The 6,000-nt window shown below is 42.2% G+C and overlaps 1 protein-coding gene across 1 annotated transcript in view; it reads left to right on the forward strand.

The window, feature by feature from the left end:
- Positions 1-4,135, forward strand: part of LOC124544617 (D-arabinitol dehydrogenase 1-like) — a 70,186-nt gene extending 66,051 nt beyond the window's left edge. The window contains exon 8 of the mRNA XM_047123217.1: positions 3,249-4,135. The gene's annotated coding sequence lies outside the window, so the exon portion shown is untranslated. The remainder of the gene's footprint in view (positions 1-3,248) is intronic.
- Positions 4,136-6,000: the final 1,865 nt, after the last annotated feature.

Consider the following 6,000-nt stretch of genomic DNA (forward strand, 5'->3'; position numbering starts at 1 on the left):
AGGCAAAACTATCTACAATTCCTAACTGTTAAGCTACTGCAGTTATTGGAAAACAACCTCAGTGGACTTACAGCATTTCATGTAGTACCAACATGGTGGCTGTCCCATACATTCTGCACAGATAATTACACTTATTCTTAGCAGAACATTTGGATTTAGTTTGGTCATTCAGAAAACACAAAATGCTAGGATTGCTCACCAGGCTTTGGACTTTTACCTATGGGGAAAGTTAAAATAAGAGGAAACAACGATGACACCCAAAGCTATAAAATGCCTTATAACATTGGCCTTTACTATGAGAAGTTCTAATGGAAATCACTGTGTAAAATCATCTCTCCAGAAATGTTTTATAGCCTGTGTCAGTGCTCAATATAATAATTTTTAACATTTGCTATAACAGTCATAATACACTGCAAAAAAAAAAAAAAAAAAGTACATCTGGCAGGCTGTACACCTACCACAGCACAGACAAAAGTGTTGGCAGGCCAGATGTGTCAATATGAACTGCTGCATACTAGTTATTAGCAGTGGGGCTACAGGCACACACACGCCTAGCTCACCTTCCACCCATGCCTTGTTAAGCTCAACTGGTGCCGTTAGAAGATCACTTGGGAGACCGGAATGGCACGACGTGATCTTCAGTGCTGAAAGCAGATTCTGCCTGCATGCAAGTGATGGTTGTTTGTATGTACAATGTAGACCTGGTGACCACTGTCTTGTAGAGTGAATTCATCCAAGACATATTGGCCTTGTAGTCTGGGTTGCAAAATGGTACAGCTCTCATTTATCTTTTGTGTTTGTGGAGGGGACACTAACCAGTGCTTGGTGTGTGCAGAATGTTGTTGGACCTGTTCTTTTGCTGTTCTTCTACATACTGCCCATGACACTCAACGTACTCTGCATCTGGCCAGCATGATATGTGGACTTCTCTCCAATCAATGCAACTTGTAGGTCAACAACTCTTACAGAACTATGTGAACAGGTCAAGCAGGCATGACATAACGCATCCCATGACAGTATTTGCCAGCTGTACAATCAACTGGATGCCAGAGTCAGCACCTGCGTTTCCGCCCAAGGAGCCTACACCACTTACTGATATGGATGTTTCAGCATGGGTCGATACCTGGTACCACAGAACCACTTGTGCTATTGATCTGTAAATCATTTTATGTTCTCTATGTCCAATGATGTTGTCACAATAAATCTTGAGAGAATTGGAAACCTCTAAAAGTGTTTTCTATTGTCCCCCACTGCTCCTCTGCCCTGTCAGTGTAATAAATATTTGAACCATACCAGAGTTACTGTTGGTTTGGATTTGGTTTAGCAGAGCAAAAAATCGTTGGACCTCTTCTCCTGGCAGCATATCAGATCAAATTCCATCTGATCTGTATGTCACTCAAGTATATACACTCCTGGAAATTGAAATAAGAACACCGTGAATTCATTGTCCCAGGAAGGGGAAACTTTATTGACACATTCCTGGGGTCAGATACATCACATGATCACACTGACAGAACCACAGGCACATAGACACAGGCAACAGAGCATGCACAATGTCGGCACTAGTACAGTGTATATCCACCTTTCGCAGCAATGCAGGCTGCTATTCTCCCATGGAGACGATCGTAGAGATGCTGGATGTACTCCTGTGGAACGGCTTGCCATGCCATTTCCACCTGGCGCCTCAGTTGGACCAGCGTTCGTGCTGGACGTGCAGACCGCGTGAGACGACGCTTCATCCAGTCCCAAACATGCTCAATGGGGGACAGATCCGGAGATCTTGCTGGCCAGGGTAGTTGACTTACACCTTCTAGAGCACGTTGGGTGGCACGGGATACATGCGGACGTGCATTGTCCTGTTGGAACAGCAAGTTCCCTTGCCGGTCTAGGAATGGTAGAACGATGGGTTCGATGACGGTTTGGATGTACCGTGCACTATTCAGTGTCCCCTCGACGATCACCAGTGGTGTAAGGCCAGTGTAGGAGATCGCTCCCCACACCATGATGCTGGGTGTTGGCCCTGTGTGCCTCGGTCGTATGCAGTCCTGATTGTGGCGCTCACCTGCACGGCGCCAAACACGCATACGACCATCATTGGCACCAAGGCAGAAGCGACTCTCATCGCTGAAGACGACACGTCTCCAGTCGTCCCTCCTTTCACGCCTGTCGCGACACCACTGGAGGTGGGCTGCACGATGTTGGGGCGTGAGCGGAAGACGGCCTAACGGTGTGCGGGACCGTAGTCCAGCTTCATGGAGACGGTTGCGAATGGTCCTCGCCGATACCCCAGGAGCAACAGTGTCCCTAATTTGCTGGGAAGTGGCGGTGCGGTCCCCTACGGCACTGCGTAGGATCCTACGGTCTTGGCGTGCATCCGTGCGTCGCTGCGGTCCGGTCCCAGGTCGACGGGCACGTGCACCTTCCGCCGACCACTGGCGACAACATCGATGTACTGTGGAGACCTCACGCCCCACGTGTTGAGCAATTCGGCGGTACGTCCACCCGGCCTCCCGCATGCCCACTATACGCCCTCGCTCAAAGTCCGTCAACTGCACATACGGTTCACGTCCACGCTGTCGCGGCATGCTACCAGTGTTAAAGACTGCGATGGAGCTCCGTATGCCACGGCAAACTGGCTGACACTGACGGCGGCGGTGCACAAATGCTGCGCAGCTAGCGCCATTCGACGGCCAACACCGCGGTTCCTGGTGTGTCCGCTGTGCCGTGCTTGTGATCATTGCTTGTACAGCCCTCTCGCAGTGTCCGGAGCAAGTATGGTGGGTCTGACACACCGGTGTCAATGTGTTCTTTTTTCCATTTCCAGGAGTGTAGTTTAATTTTAAAAGTTGTAGTCATAATTCAGCAACTAAAAACAGTAAAAATTACTTGCATGGATCAGAAAATCTGCAACAGTTTGCTGTAACTTAGCAAAAATTACACAACACATTTATTGTAACAAAAGGAAAGTTCCCTCAAGAAAAGTATAAAATTATGAGGCAGAGTTACTAGCTATTATTTACTTTGAGAGGACTTGTCAGTGTTACTGCTAGACATGTATAAAAATACACATATCATTCTGAGCCATTTGAGGTGGGCTGTCTTAGCTGCTTCACCTTGCACTTTAACTATAAAATATACTTTCAGAATGTCTCATAGGTCAAGTAGGCAGACCATTATGAAATAATTAATTCTAGAGAATTCATTAATTCAAATAACTGAAATAATAATTAGAATGTTTCATGTTCCAGATTTCTATCATCTATGCAAAAACAGTGAAGCATACAGTGTAGAACAATAAAACCACTATGAAATTGAAAATATGGATATAAAAAATTACATGGGAATAAAGATTTATTAACCAATCATTTTAAAAGACCCATGAATAAACATTGTGACATTGCTAAGGACCATATACAATAGGAATATACCTGGCTGTTCAGTCTTGTTGTCACCTTGTGATTTAATATTCAGATTCTGATTTTCCAGTCTCATGGATGGTATGGATACCAATCAACCTGTGAAAACTTGAAAGATTTTCCAATGTAATTGTGAGACGATATCAATTGTCTCACTGCAACATCAGAATATTCCTGATAGTGATTTTTGTTGTGCTCTATTTCTAGTTGAAAAATTTAACTGTGTCTACTGCAACAGAAACTGTCATTCAAGAGACTTGTTGGTTCTACATTAATCTAGTTGCTTTCAATATATAAACTTTATATCTTAGTTTAATGTGTGTTGTAGTTTCTTTTTCTGTGCAATGACTGAAATTGTGCTTGTAATGCATTTAAAAAAATCACATATAGGCTTTTGCAGAAACAACTTTCTCTCTGTACTTTAAAAGTTTTGTTTCTGTCCAAAGTCAAACCACTGTACATTATTACAAATACCTATTAGAGAAATGCTGAAATTAATTTCAAGATCAGTATTTATGAGAGAAGAGAGATCAGTAAAAATAAAAGTTAAGACATACAGGTAGTGAAGTAATGGGAAGGTCTTTCCAAATACTGTATCAGGGAAACATATCACAGGAAATGTCCAGAAATAATTGTTGGCTTACAACTGAGATTGATATTCTTTTTCTTGATATGTATATGGTGATCATGTTAGTAAACAGACTTGAATGATTTCCATAGTTTGTCTTTTGTTTATTTTTGATAAAAGTCCTGTTAATCTGTCTGACAGTTCTGCAATGTGTGTGATATCATTTTTAACTCTACTAACCTATCTTTCATTCCTAAATTCCAGCAAACTCCCAAAATTTGTGTAGTAAGGTCCAGCTATGAAAGTATCTGGATTTGCTCCATGGCTGAAAGCCATTGCCTGAATTACCTCAGTCCACTATGACCAGCATTCTTTCCTCTGGGCCAGAGTATTGGCCAGAGTCTTGCCATATCAGTAACTCTCATGTCGCATTAAGGCTTCTGACAGTCCTATGCTTGGTACACATGTTTACCTAGCTGTAAATAGTCTGGCAAAAGGACCTTTGAACAGTGCTGAATTGTAGCGGAGTTATGCTCACATGACTCTCAATCAAGACCTCAATGCTTCTGGTTCTCAGAGCTGGGGATGAACATGGTGAATTGACATACTAATCACATGCCAGCAGAGCCCTCAAGTCCCTAGCCACATCATAATTTTGCAATCAGTCATTCTTCACATCATGCTTAATGTATTTAGTTGTGACAGTAGCAGTCTGGTGAGTTACCATGCCGTCAGTACTGCAGGTTAGTAAGCAGCACATCCATATTTATTCCTCATTGGGCATTCTATCAAGAGTATTACCTTATGGCCCATACTAACAGTTGCATGGCATGAACATCTCAACTGGGCATTTTGGTCTATCCTAGTTGGTTGCCTTATCCCTCACTAAGGTGCAGTTAATTGTCCCCCCTACCCCATTTCATCTACTCTTAGTGTAAAGATTATCCACTGCAAGAAAAATAACACTATAATGGTCATTGGCTACAGGATTAATGAGCCACATTGTGAATAAGACTTATCATTGAAATACCCGAAACCCACAAATTGGACAGTGATCATGGAGGGTCAACTGTAAATAAAATAGATAGCACATACAGAGAGAGTTGAACAAGTGTCAAAGAGTTTCCAGGATGGAAACAAAGCTGAATGTATGAAGGCAGGTTATTAGTCACATCTCGATAACCTAGCTGGTAAGGGCATTGATTGTGACAGTCAAGAAAATGGGTCTGAGTTCTGGTTTAACACAGATTTTTAATTCATTAATAAATTATGAACACTGGCTCATTTGCTTACCAGGGATTGTAATTGATAAGCTGAAACATTTAGGCTGACAGAATTCAAAAACAGATGTCTGATAATCCACAAAAACCTATTTTGAAAATTTTAAGAGACTGTTTTCAGAGCACAGTCTACAAATTTTCTTCATCTTCCTACATATTGCTCCCACAAAGGTGAAGCAGATAAAATAAGGCCAGTAACAGAATGCACTAAGGCATATAAGCAATCAGCCTTCACGCTCTCCATTTGTAAATGTAATAAGGAAGTAAGATCAAGGTAGAAGAGAGAGAGAGAGAGAGAGAGAGAGAGAGAGAGAGAGAGAGAGAGAGAAGAGAGAGAGAGAGACAGAGCACTCGTTCTTAATGAAGAAGGACGAGAAAAGTGACATATGGGCTGGAGACCCATATCTGTTTTAAGTCCAAAATGCTACTTGTGGCAGTCCTTTTTACACTTAGCATTGGTTCGTCCACCTTGCTCTAATGGAAGGGAGCTGGACTGTCAGCAGCACAAGCATTCCATTACCAGCCACATACAAAATTAAACAGATGAAACACTTACATGTTTTTAAAATTATTAAAAAGGTGATTTTCATTTGTGATACTAAACAGTAGACTGATCACCTTTTCAAATTAAAAACTGAAATAAGAAAGATTTTTCAGAAATATGAACTTAAAAGGAAGTCCCATACAGTCTCTGAAAGTGGAATGATATTTACAGGGAATGAGCAGTTACGTGAGG

Source organism: Schistocerca americana, chromosome 8, assembly GCF_021461395.2.
Source record: "Schistocerca americana isolate TAMUIC-IGC-003095 chromosome 8, iqSchAmer2.1, whole genome shotgun sequence".
NCBI lineage: Eukaryota > Metazoa > Arthropoda > Insecta > Orthoptera > Acrididae > Schistocerca > Schistocerca americana.